Source organism: Thalassophryne amazonica, chromosome 12 (genome assembly GCF_902500255.1).
Source record: "Thalassophryne amazonica chromosome 12, fThaAma1.1, whole genome shotgun sequence".
In the NCBI taxonomy this organism is placed as follows: Eukaryota; Metazoa; Chordata; class Actinopteri; order Batrachoidiformes; family Batrachoididae; genus Thalassophryne; species Thalassophryne amazonica.
Window position 1 is genome coordinate 96510907 of NC_047114.1, and position 12213 is coordinate 96523119.

The following is a 12213-nucleotide window of genomic DNA, read 5'->3' on the forward strand; positions in this document are numbered from 1 at the left end:
GGGCATTATTGTTTCACTTGTGCGTCATTGCTGTTAATTTCAATCTGTATGTTTGGAACCTCTTTTAAAGTGATTCTTGTTAAAGGTTGTTGGTTTTTTTTTCTTTCTAAACATCATATTATGAACACCATCTGCAGTTTCTAATTAGCATTAGTGTATTTTTTTTTATTTCTTTTTTTCTTCCTTCCAGTCAGAGTTTTCCTAGTAAACCGGTGATCTGTTGATTACTCATGGCACTGAATCATCCGTTCGATGTGTCGGCGATGAGTCCGGTGGAATGTTAGCACTTAAGTAATGTTGAGGTGCTTTCCTTTTTCTTCAAGAACAGATTAACATTTGCAGAATTTTGGGTTTGCCAGTTACCTGAGTTACATTTTCTCATTGTTGCCGCAGCTCAATTTGAATATTTTACTTATTAATGCACAAAAGCTCCAATTAGCATTGTATAGTGTTTAGTCGGACTGAGTGATTTATTTACTTCAGTAACACAACAGTTTTAAGATATTTGAACCCATAAAGTTGTGAATAATTAAGGGCATGGTTGCTTTGATTGATGGCTGTGTGCGGTTGAGCAACTGTGTCTCTCCTGTCTGAGCATTTTATTGCTAATATTTGAGGTAATGTGGCTTGCTGTGTGGCTAATTCTACAAACCAACCATTTAAGAAGTCTGTGCTCCAGTATTTCTGTTGAGTCAGAGTTTTATGTTACTTAATTTGTATTTACTTCACTCTTACTCCACAGTAACTGAGGCAATAAGCTGTTCATCACTTTTAATTCTTGCACACAAGCAACCTGTTATTAAACACCTGTTAGCGTTAGCATATGTTAGCATTAGCTTGCTTGGTAACTCTTGAGATGAGGTTATGTTTGGGCTTCATTTGTTCCGCCCAGGTCATGCATAGACATCTACTCTTTGCCTGTTTATGGGTGGCTGGGAGTTACACAGAGAAAGTATGTGAGCTCTCCGTATCCAAATCTCACCGTTCAGATCCGGGACCATCACTTGACATCTGCAAGCATTTACTTTAAGACTGTAGATGTTTGAGCGCATGGAATTAAAAGTCCGAGAGCTACGGTGTTGTTCATGCTGACTAGCTAAATCACGTAATCCAATTTCAAAATTCCGCAAACAAAATATTCTACAAACACATTAGTTTGCAGTCAGTTTTAGGAAGAGACTGAGTAGTACCGTTATGGCAGTACCAGGAACTGAGAAAAACTGCGTAATACTGCGAATGATGGAGACACTGGACGATAGGCCGCAGGTGCTGGAAAACAAGGTGGGCCAATGGAACTGATGGTGGCTGTGGACTGCACAAAAACAAATACAAAATTTGAATTCACTCAAAGGGCTAGAAAAAACTACATGTATACTTGTATAACACTGGAGACCAGTATTAGCACTCCATGGAACGGAATAATCTGGCAACGTCTTTCTGTTCAGCTGAGGCTTAAGGAGGCACTGCTGATTTGATACAGGTTTGCTGCAGCCACAAGTGTTGGTGATAATCAGCTCCACTGGCAGAGGAACACAGGAAGGAGGTGAGAAAAACAAAACAGGAGCCAGACCGATTGTCCAGAACCAGGGCTGTGAAAACTCCACGGATTCCACAGATTTCATCATGGGGAGGGGGGCAGAGGTGTTAGCGTTGTACTCTTTAATCATGATCGTTACTGAGTTTTTAAAATGCTTATCGCAAAGCGTGCTTTTTTTACGACATCATGCAAGTTTTATAAGTCCGCAGACACTGATCTGTGTGTTACATATACAAATCAGTTTCCTCGGATCCGCGGAGTTTCGAGGAGAATAAAAGCCGCTTGAAGCCTGGCTGTTACGACAGTTGTCGTAAAGCGGGGCTGGTTGGTTGCTGCGGTGACACTGTGACTCCTGTGCGAAGCTTAGCTAAAAGTAGCGTGTGGACATCGCAAACTTTTAGAACTTTCAGGTTTTTAAAAGAAGAACTTTGCAGCATGTCTGTGTCATGGAGCGACATCAGACAGAGCGAAGATGGCGTGAAAGACTGTTTGAAAAAGTGTGATAAGGACAAGAATCCATGGAATGGTTGCTGGCTTCATCAACACATCTGAAAGCGAACTGGTAAGAATTTTTTTTTTTCTCGCTCTCTGAGAAATAAACATTGTGCTGTTCAAACAGAATTTCAGAAAATATTATGTGCCTTTTTTTCCTTTTATTAATCTAGACTTTCTTTCATTGAAAAAAAAAAAGACATTGTGGCTTTGAATGAATTTAGGCTACATGAATTTACACAAGAATGTAAATTAGTTTTTACTTATGTAGACTTTTTTCATGGGAAAAAATACATTGTGACTTTGAGTGGATTTACAGGAATTTACACAAGAATGTAAATTAGTTTTTACTTATGTAGACTTTTTTCATGGGAAAAAAGACATTGTGACTTTGAGTGGATTTACAGGAATTTACACAAGAATGTGTGGCTTTTTATTGTAAGTTATTGATATTTTACCCTGATTTTTAAAATATTCTACAAGCTATAGCTGTGGTTTTTGACATGGTTTAACAGTCTTTTCAGTCTTCATGAATTTCATGTAATTTAATTGTTCTGAGTTAATGCATAATTTGGTTTACAATTAAAAGGAAAATCATACCAGGTCCTACTTCCACATCATATTCTGTTATTTCAACATCATCATTGATGGTTGAATCCAGAATTATTTAAATATGCACTAATTTTTTTTGAGATTTGTTCTTCCAGGAGATTTTAAAAATGTATCAGTAGATGAAAATTTAACTTGGTTTCTGGGGCCCCACAAGGCCCTAGACCCCGACTCCTAGGCACCCAGGCCCTCTGCGAATTTTCCTCAGATTTCACAATTTTCATTTCACAGCCCTGCAGAACACAACAAGTACAATATTACCTTTTATTTAAGCTTGGTTGGTAGTGACTTAGCTAACAAGTTACTTGGCTCAGTTACTGCAAGGGGAAGAAAGGATGACTTTGCCAGCAAGCTAGTTAGTCCAATTAGTGCCCCCAAAATAGGGTGACTACGCCACAAGCTAGTGAGCCCAATTAGTGCCCCCAAAATAGGGTGACTAAGCCACAAGCTAGTTAGTCCAATTAGTGCCCCCAAAATAGGGTGACTACGCCACAAGCTAGTGAGCTCAATTAGTGCCCCCAAAATAGGGTGACTAAGCCACAAGCTAGTTAGCTCAATTAGTGCCCCCAAAATAGGGTGACTATGCCACAAGCTAGTGAGCCCAATTAGTGCCCCCAAAATAGGGTGACTAAGCCACAAGCTAGTTAGTCCAATTAGTGCCCCCCAAATAGGGTGACTACGCCACAAGCTAGTGAGCTCAATTAGTGCCCCCAAAATAGGGTGACTAAGCCACAAGCTAGTTAGCTCAATTAGTGCCCCCAAAATAGGGTGACTATGCCACAAGCTAGTGAGCCCAATTAGTGCCCCCAAAATAGGGTGACTAAGCCACAAGCTAGTTAGTCCAATTAGTGCCCCCAAAATAGGGTGACTAAGCCACAAGCTAGTTAGTCCAATTAGTGCCCCTAAAATAGGGTGACTAAGCCACAAGCTAGTGAGCCCAATTAGTGCCCCCAAAATAGGGTGACTAAGCCACAAGCTAGTTAGCGCAATTAGTACCCCCAAAATAGGGTGACTAAGCCACAAGCTAGTGAGCCCAATTAGTGCCCCCAAAATAGGGTAACTTAGCCAGCAAGCTAGTGAGCCCAATTAGTGCCCCCAAAATAGGGTAACTTAGCCAGCAAGCTAGTTAGCGCAATTAGTACCCCCAAAATAGGGTGACTATGCCACAAGCTAGTGAGCCCAATTAGTGCCCCCAAAATAGGGTGACTAAGCCACAAGCTAGTTAGTCCAATTAGTGCCCCCAAAATAGGGTGACTAAGCCACAAGCTAGTTAGTCCAATTAGTGCCCCCAAAATAGGGTAACTTAGCCAGCAAGCTAGTGAGCCCAATTAGTGCCCCCAAAATAGGGTAACTTAGCCAGCAAGCTAGTTAGCGCAATTAGTACCCCCAAAATAGGGTGACTATGCCACAAGCTAGTGAGCCCAATTAGTGCCCCCAAAATAGGGTGACTAAGCCACAAGCTAGTTAGTCCAATTAGTGCCCCCAAAATAGGGTGACTAAGCCACAAGCTAGTTAGTCCAATTAGTGCCCCTAAAATAGGGTGACTAAGCCACAAGCTAGTGAGCCCAATTAGTGCCCCCAAAATAGGGTGACTAAGCCACAAGCTAGTTAGCGCAATTAGTACCCCCAAAATAGGGTGACTAAGCCACAAGCTAGTGAGCCCAATTAGTGCCCCCAAAATAGGGTGACTAAGCCACAAGCTAGTTAGCGCAATTAGTACCCCCAAAATAGGGTGACTAAGCCACAAGCTAGTTAGCCCAATTAGTGCCCCCAAAATAGGGTAACTTAGCCAGCAAGCTAGTTAGCCCAATTAGTGCCCCCAAAATAGGGTGACTAAGCCACAAGCTAGTTAGTCCAATTAGTGCCCCCAAAATAGGGTAACTTAGCCAGCAAGCTAGTTAGCCCAATTAGTGCCCCCAAAATAGGGTAACTTAGCCAGCAAGCTAGTTATCCCAATTAGTGCCCCCAAAATAGGGTAACTTAGCCAGCAAGCTAGTTCAGCCATTTGGTGTGAAGAAAAGGGTGTTTCTTTCTAATCTGACAGTATGTGTTCGTCTGCCTGCTGCCCAGTTTGTATTTTGTAGTAAAACTGTAATCTTGTATTTGTGACATTAGATATTCCTGTTTGGCGATCAGCACACTGACCACACAATAGTCGCTACATGACGTAATGCTACAACTTCATTACTCCCCTGGCTGTGTTTATTTTGCTAGTTTCTGAGAAAACTACAGAGATCAGCTCACAAAAAGGTGGCTGACAAATTTTCTGCAGTATCTTTATAGACTCAATCGAGGAGGTTCCACCGCTGTGAGACGCTGAACTTGAAATCAGACCTCCTCATTCTTCACGGTCTGATTCATCCTCCATCTCTGGTTAAAACCTTCCCCCCTCCAGTCAGCTGTGGAAGGAAGGGGGCGGGAGCTGTTCTTGATTGACAGCTGTTGTATGAGTGTGTAAAAGCTGTGTGTCTGCAGAGTGTGTTGGAGTTTGTTGGTTTTCGTTAAATATATCTACACAGGGTCCTTTTCAGCAGAAAACTAGAAGAGCTGCATTTTTCAGTCTTATCTGGTTTGGGTTGGGTCGTTTGGTAATTTAAACTAACCCTCCCAGGCTGGTTGAAGATATTAAACCCTGTTTATTTGGAGGACAGAAGAGTACACAGTTTATTCAACAGTATTTTCTTGATCCCAGGGCGTAATTACGGTAATTTACGTAGATTATGGGCATTAATGATGAGTCTGTTTTTAGGGGTATCGTTACTGGAGGGTCTGAAGGCATTCAGTCCAGGTTGTGGTGAACTTTGAACCCTCACCACGAGTCTTCAAGCCAGACTTTGTTTTTTAAGGGTCTGAATAATGTTGCCTCTGCCCTCGATGCTGCTGGATTCAGCTGAAGAGAGATTTTATAGTGTAGTTTTTAATGGGAATCCAGGTGTGTATGCGTGTGTGTATTTTCTTTCTGACCCGTTGTTGTGTTATCTTTTTTTCTTGCAGCAGTGCTTGTTCTGCAGCAGGGCATGTTTGTGTTTCTAACATGACAGCTCATCAACCTCACTGACACAAATCTACAAACGACTCTTGACACTGAAGCCTTCAGGCTTCAGAGGATGTTTTTACTTGATGGACTTTTACAACTGTCCTTTTATTGTTGTTTCTTTAAGGAAAAATTACTCTGAGGTGAAAAACTTCAAAACCATTGAGCAAGTCCTGTGTGTGTGTGTGTGTGTGTGTGTGTGGAGGGGGGGGGGGGGCTTTGTATGTGTGTGTGCGTGTGTGTATATATATATATATATATATATATATATATATATATAAATAAATACAAATAAATGTTTGCAAGAGTTAAAAAAACATTCATTATTTGTTTTATATAACACCTGAAATAGATCCTTGTCATTTGATATTTTATTAATTTATAAACAAGAGAAAAGGGACTTGCATTTTTGTGTGTGTCACTGGTCCTTTGAGGTCAAGAGGTTCCAAACAGTCCAACATGAACTTTAAATAGCAATCCAGTCCAAATTTATTCTCAGTCAAAAAGCTCCAGATGGTTTACGGCACACTGGATTTGTTGTGTGTGTGTGTGTGTATGTATGTGTTTCATTCATTGGTTCAAACCTTTATTTAACCAGGACTTAAAAAAAACTCATTGAAATTAAAAAATTTTTTATAAGAGTGTCATGGCCAAGAGGCAGCACACAAAAACACACATACATAAATGCAATCTGTTACAAGAGTGAGCCGTGTCAAATGGTCGTCTGTCACAAAACAAATCCTGCCATGTTTTTTTTAAATTAAGTGCCCTCGCCATGTCAAAGGTTGTGAGTGTGCTAGTGTGAGCACGCAGTCCATCAGTGCTTGATTGTTGCATGCACGCAAACGCAATATGGTGTGTTTTTACATTAAGTTGGTTGCAACGTGCGATGGTGCAGATTGTATGGAACCAAAATTACAAATGGGACAAATTATCAAGGATCTATTTAGGTGTTATACATACACACACACACACACACACATATATATATATATATATATGCACACAGGATTCATCAAATGTCCTCGGTGGTCTGACGCTCCCCGGCTACACTATACTTTGCTTCATGTTGCCTGTTAAAATTTGCACACGTCTGCTACCAAACTGTACTTTGCTCGTGTTCCCCCTTAAAGACTAGCGGCAGCTGTGAGTCATCGCTGTCATTCCACAGGAGCTTTTTAAAGACCGACTCATCACACTGCGAGACTTTTATTAGCTTACTCAGGAATACAAGGCTGCGCGTACGTGGATCATTTGTCTGGAGTACATGTGTAAGCTGCAGCTTTACAGTGATGTGTGTGTGTGTGTGTGTGTGTGTGTGTGTGTGTGTGTGTGTGTGTGTGTGTCTCTCTGTAGGACAGTATATATATTACCCACCAGGGGATGAAAACAGTCCATTTTTGTGCTTAGAAAATATTTTTTCTCTTCTTTCATCCCTCTCACTTTCTTACTTCTCCCTCAGTTTTATGTATTTGTTTACTTATTTGTTTTGGGGCTGCGGCTCGAGTCCTGACTCAGCCCTGACGGGGAAATTAACTTTATCGGTGTTGAGTCGACGGTATTTGTGATTTAGCTGATCGACACATGCTGATTGTTGGTGCCGGCTGTTATTCCCTCGGTGGCCGCCGGACACGCGTCTGGTCCTACAGCGGGTGTTGGGTGACCGGCTCGTTTCAGGAGCCTGAAGGATGACCCGTGAGGCGCTGCAACGCCACATTCCTGCGTGTGTGTGGTCAGGTCGTGTCACACAGCTGCAGCCGTCAGCGTCTTGGCCAGTGTGGTTTCAGGGTGTGACAGATACAGCGACTTTTAGGGTTAGAATGTCGAATGAGTCAAAACGACATCACAGGATCACTTGAACGTGCGGCACAGGTAGATTTGGGTCACGGCTAACTCCTTTTTGCTGGGGTGTACACACAGGGTGTGAGGGGGCAGGGCTTATCCTCTGAAGTAGTCCTGGGTGTGAAGTAGCACGTCAGCTGTTACGAGGCACAGCGCCATGGTATGAAGGAAGTGACACAAGTGCAAGACGTTTTCTTCGTTTTTGCTGATTACAGCCGAACACCTGACATTTATTTGCACGTTTTTTTTGTAATGTTGGTTTTAAATTTCATTCCAGCTGGTGTTAAAAAGTCTTAAATCCCAGATAAAATCAGGCCGCATTTGAGTTTAGACAGACAGCGGCACCCGTTTGTGACAAAAGCTGACGGTTTATATAAATTAATGTAAAAATTTCACGACTGAACCAGCCGCTGAATACCAACACCGCGTACAGTGATTTTATGTCTGTACAGAGTGAGGTTTGATCTGATCCCATCATTTACACAAAACAAACTTAAAAAGGACAAACTATTAAAGGGAGACTGGCTCCTCACGTCACTAAAAAAAACAAAACCCTTAATGCGCCGCTGCATAGTAAACTCATCTAAATGCCAGTGACAACAGATGTAATCAATCCATAAATGTTAATGGAAAAAGAAGGTTTCACATCTGCACTTTTTCTCAGTGTCTCTGCTGCTCACAGATTAAAGATACTCCATAAAGATCTGAAGAATCTTCAAAAACCCAACTCGTGCTGAACTGTGACGCCCCTCACACACTGTGAGTGCCCTTCAGGTTAATTTATTCCAGACACGTCAAAACACACATGAACAAAATATTATAAATACACCCACATCTTCATATCTTTAACACCATAGAGATTTGAATATATCTATACATGTACACATACTCCTATACCGTTTCATATATGTTTAAGCATATACATATAACCCATTTCAAGTGATTTTTTTTTCCCTTTTCTTTTTCCATTTTTTCATTTAGACATTTACAAATAAAATAAAATAAAATAAATTAAAGGTAATCAATAGTAAACTAAATAAATATTTTCCCAATGTTTCAGGGTTATCACCAGTATTAGAACAGCGTAACATCTGTTACGCTGTTCTAAGGAAAAAATTACACTGCAGTTGGGCCATTACGTTGTTTTTCAGGGTGTGTAACGGGAAAATAATCATTTCTCTACATCGATTGTGGAGCCGCTGGTTCTGATGTAGAAGCATCGAGTCCACAATTTATTCATCAACCTATATCTCAAAGCCATTTAAAGATGTCAGTCGTGACTCACATTTTCTACTGATTAAAGTCTCTAAACAGGACTCTTTTTCTGCGAGAATCATCCACCGCTTCACATGGACAGTCTTTATTCGTCCGTCATTAACGTGCCTTTTTTTGTGGGACATCTAATGACACGGTTCTCTGCTGTGGACTGGAACCTTAATATGGTAATGGGGTATCAAACCAGTATAAGAGGAGTCCCCAAAATTCTGCAAACTGTTATATAAAGTAGAGATGTTAGTTTATCTACTCCTGCAAATTTTGTAAAAAAAAAGAAAAAAAAAAAAAAAAGAAAAAAAAAAAGGCTGATGTCACGGGCCAGCAGGTGGCACTAAACTTCCTCAAAATTGGGCAAGTCGAGTACTTTGGCGCCCCCTGTTTTTTCAGTTGCATTTGATGGAGTAGGTCCTATATTTGTTGATAATGTTGAAATCTGGTTGTGGTCTTGATGGTGCAGAGGGTTATGGGCCTTTAAATACAGCCAGTTTTGCAAAATGACCAGACTTTGAGTGCCCCCTATATTCAGCGCCATCAGTCTCCCAACCAAATATGTATGTAAGATGAAAACATTTGCCTCCATAAGTCATTTGAGAATTAAACTGGCTTGGGGACTTGTTGGTGCTGAATGTTACAAGATGGGAATTTAATGAAATATCAGTTTTTGCGTATTTTTGCCTTGAAATTTGATGACCCCTGGCAAGGTCACCATTTGGTTTTCGGTCAAAAAATATTGGGAAAGTTTGTTTCTTGGTAGGTTCCATCTCTGAGCCATGTTTAGTTGAAATCTGAGTCGGCTTGAATCACAGCCCGCCTGATCCTTAAAAAAATTGGCTCTTAAACTGGATACTGTTGAGTTCTTATTCTGAATTGTGTCTTTATGTTTTTGTGTGTGTGTGTGTGTGTGTGCTTGTGCTGCAGATGACATTCTGCTGTGAGCTGAATATAGATGCTTGTAGAAACTTTGATGACAAGCAGGCAGACAGACAGACAGGAAGGAAAGGACCAGGAAGTTAAATAAGCCCAAGGAGTTTCTTCAAAAAAGATCATCAGCCTCCTGTACTCGTCTGTTTGTCTTCCTGCAGCCACTTGACTGTCTGTTGTTCCACATGTGGATGCAAATGATATGTGCTTTGTAAAAGTGGAATATCTCAGCTGTGGTTCTAAATGGGGCCTCATTAAACTATGTTCTTACTACAGGAGTTTCTTATTCCTCGTCTCCGTTGCTGAGAAACAAGAGTAAATTGTTTTGGATGGAAACTAATGATTTGGGGTGTGAAATGAAAATGATGTGAATCTTTTGTCTCGGGTGTTATCAGTTCTTCCAAATTAATGTTTTCTGCGGTTCCACATTGGGGCGGAAAAACTTATTTGTCATGATGTCAAACTCTGTCTCCGAAAAGAAAAGGTACATTGATTGACATTTTCTACAACCGATCAGGAATCAATAATGCATGGTTTCATTATTAAAATGGAAAAAAAGAGGTAAAATAGGAATTATGATGATGATGATAATAATTCCTTCCTTCCTGGAAGGAAGGAATACTTCGAGGATCTCCTCAATCCCATCATCACGTCTTCCGAAGAGGAAGCAGAGACTGGGGACTCAGAGGCGGACTCATCCATCACCCAGGCCGAAGTCACCGAGGTGGTTAGAAAGCTCCTCGGTGGCAAGGCTCCTGGGGTGGATGAAGTCCGTCGTGAGTACCTTAAGTCTCTGGATGTTGTGGGGCTGTCTTGGCTGACACACCTCTGCAGCATCACGTGGCGATCGGGGACAGTGCCTCTGGATTGGCAGACCGGGGTGGTGGTCCCTCTGTTTAAGAAGGGGGACCGGAGGGTGTGTTCCAACTATAGGGGATCACACTCCTCAGCCTCCCCGGTAAGGTCTATTCCAGAGTACTGGAGAGGAGAATTCGACCGATAGTCGAACCTCAGATTCAGGAGGAGCAGGGTGGTTTTCGTCCTGGTCGCGGCACACTGGACCAGCTCTACACGCTCCATCGGGTGCTCGAGGGTTCATGGGAGTTCGCCCAACCAGTCCACATGTGCTTTGTGGATCTGGAGAAGGCGTTCGACCGTGTCCCTCGGAGCACCCTGAGGGGAGTGCTCCAGGACTATGGGGTTCGGGGTCCTTTGCTAAGGGCTATCCAGTCCCTGTACGACCACAGCAGGAGCTTGGTTCGCATTGCCGGTAGTAAGTCAAACCTGTTTCCAGTGCACGTTGGCCTCCGCCAGGGCTGCCCTTTGTCACCGGTTCTGTTCATTATTTTTATGGACAGAATTTCTAGGCGCAGCCAGGGTGTAGAGGGGGTCTGGTTTGGGAACCACAGAATCTCGTCTCTGCTGTTTGCGGATGATGTGGTTCTGTTGGCTTTGTCAAATCAGGACCTTCAGTGTGCACTGGGGCGGATTGCAGCCGAGTGTGAAGCGTCCGGGATGAAAATCAGCACCTCCAAATCCGAGGCCATGGTTCTCAACCGGAAAAAGGTGCTTTGCCCTCTTCAGGTCGGTGGAGTGTCCTTGCCTCAAGTGGAGGAGTTTAAGTATCTTGGGGTCTTGTTCACGAGTGAGGGACGGATGGAGCGTGAGATCGATAGACGGATCGGTGCAGCATCTGCAGTGATGCGGTCGCTGTATCGGACCGTCGTGGTGAAGAGAGAGCTGAGTATGGGGGCAAAGCTCTCGATTTACTGGTCAATCTACGTTCCGATCCTCACCTAAGGTCATGAGATTTGGCTCATGACCGAAAGAACGAGATCGCGAGTACAAGGGGCAGAGATGAGTTTCCTCCGCAGGGTGGCTGGGCGCTCCCTTCGAGATAGGGTGAGGAGCTCGGTCACTCTGGAGGAGCTCGGAGTCGAGCCGCTGCTCCTCCACGTCGAAAGGAGTCAGTTGAGGTGGCTCGGGCATCTTTTCCAGATGCCCCCTGGAAGCCTTGCTGGAGAGGTGTTCCGGGCACGTCCCATTGGGAGGAGGCCCCAGGGAAGACCCAGGACACGCTGGAGGGACTACATCTCTCGGCTGGCTTGGGAACGCCTTGGGGTTCCCCCGGAGGAGCTGGGGGAGGTGTGTGTGGATCGGGAGGTCTGGGTGGCTTTGCTTGAGCTGCTGCCCCCGTGACCCGAGTCCGGATAAAGCGGAAGAAAATGGATGGATGGATGGAATAATAATAATAATAATAATAATGGTAATAATAAAAGACCCATAACAAATTCTGATCTTGAGATGCTGGTTTTGGTCAAACATGGGCTTCAGATCCACTTATAATCCCACTCTCTTGTCACATTTGTCAATTTAAGTCCAATTTAATACTGTTTTGAGGAGTTACAGCTGTTTAAACAAATTAGAAACAGCTAATATTGACTTGAAAAGGTTTACAGTATTGTAACAGCAAGTTAAATGCCTTTCTTTGTGTAAAACCAGG

General features: G+C 42.8%; 1 protein-coding gene across 1 annotated transcript in view; it reads left to right on the forward strand.

Moving 5' to 3' along the window:
* The window catches only part of LOC117521318 (partitioning defective 3 homolog), a 497351-nt gene that overhangs the window by 78425 nt on the left and 406713 nt on the right, over positions 1 to 12213 (forward strand). The gene's annotated exons all lie outside the window — the stretch shown is intronic.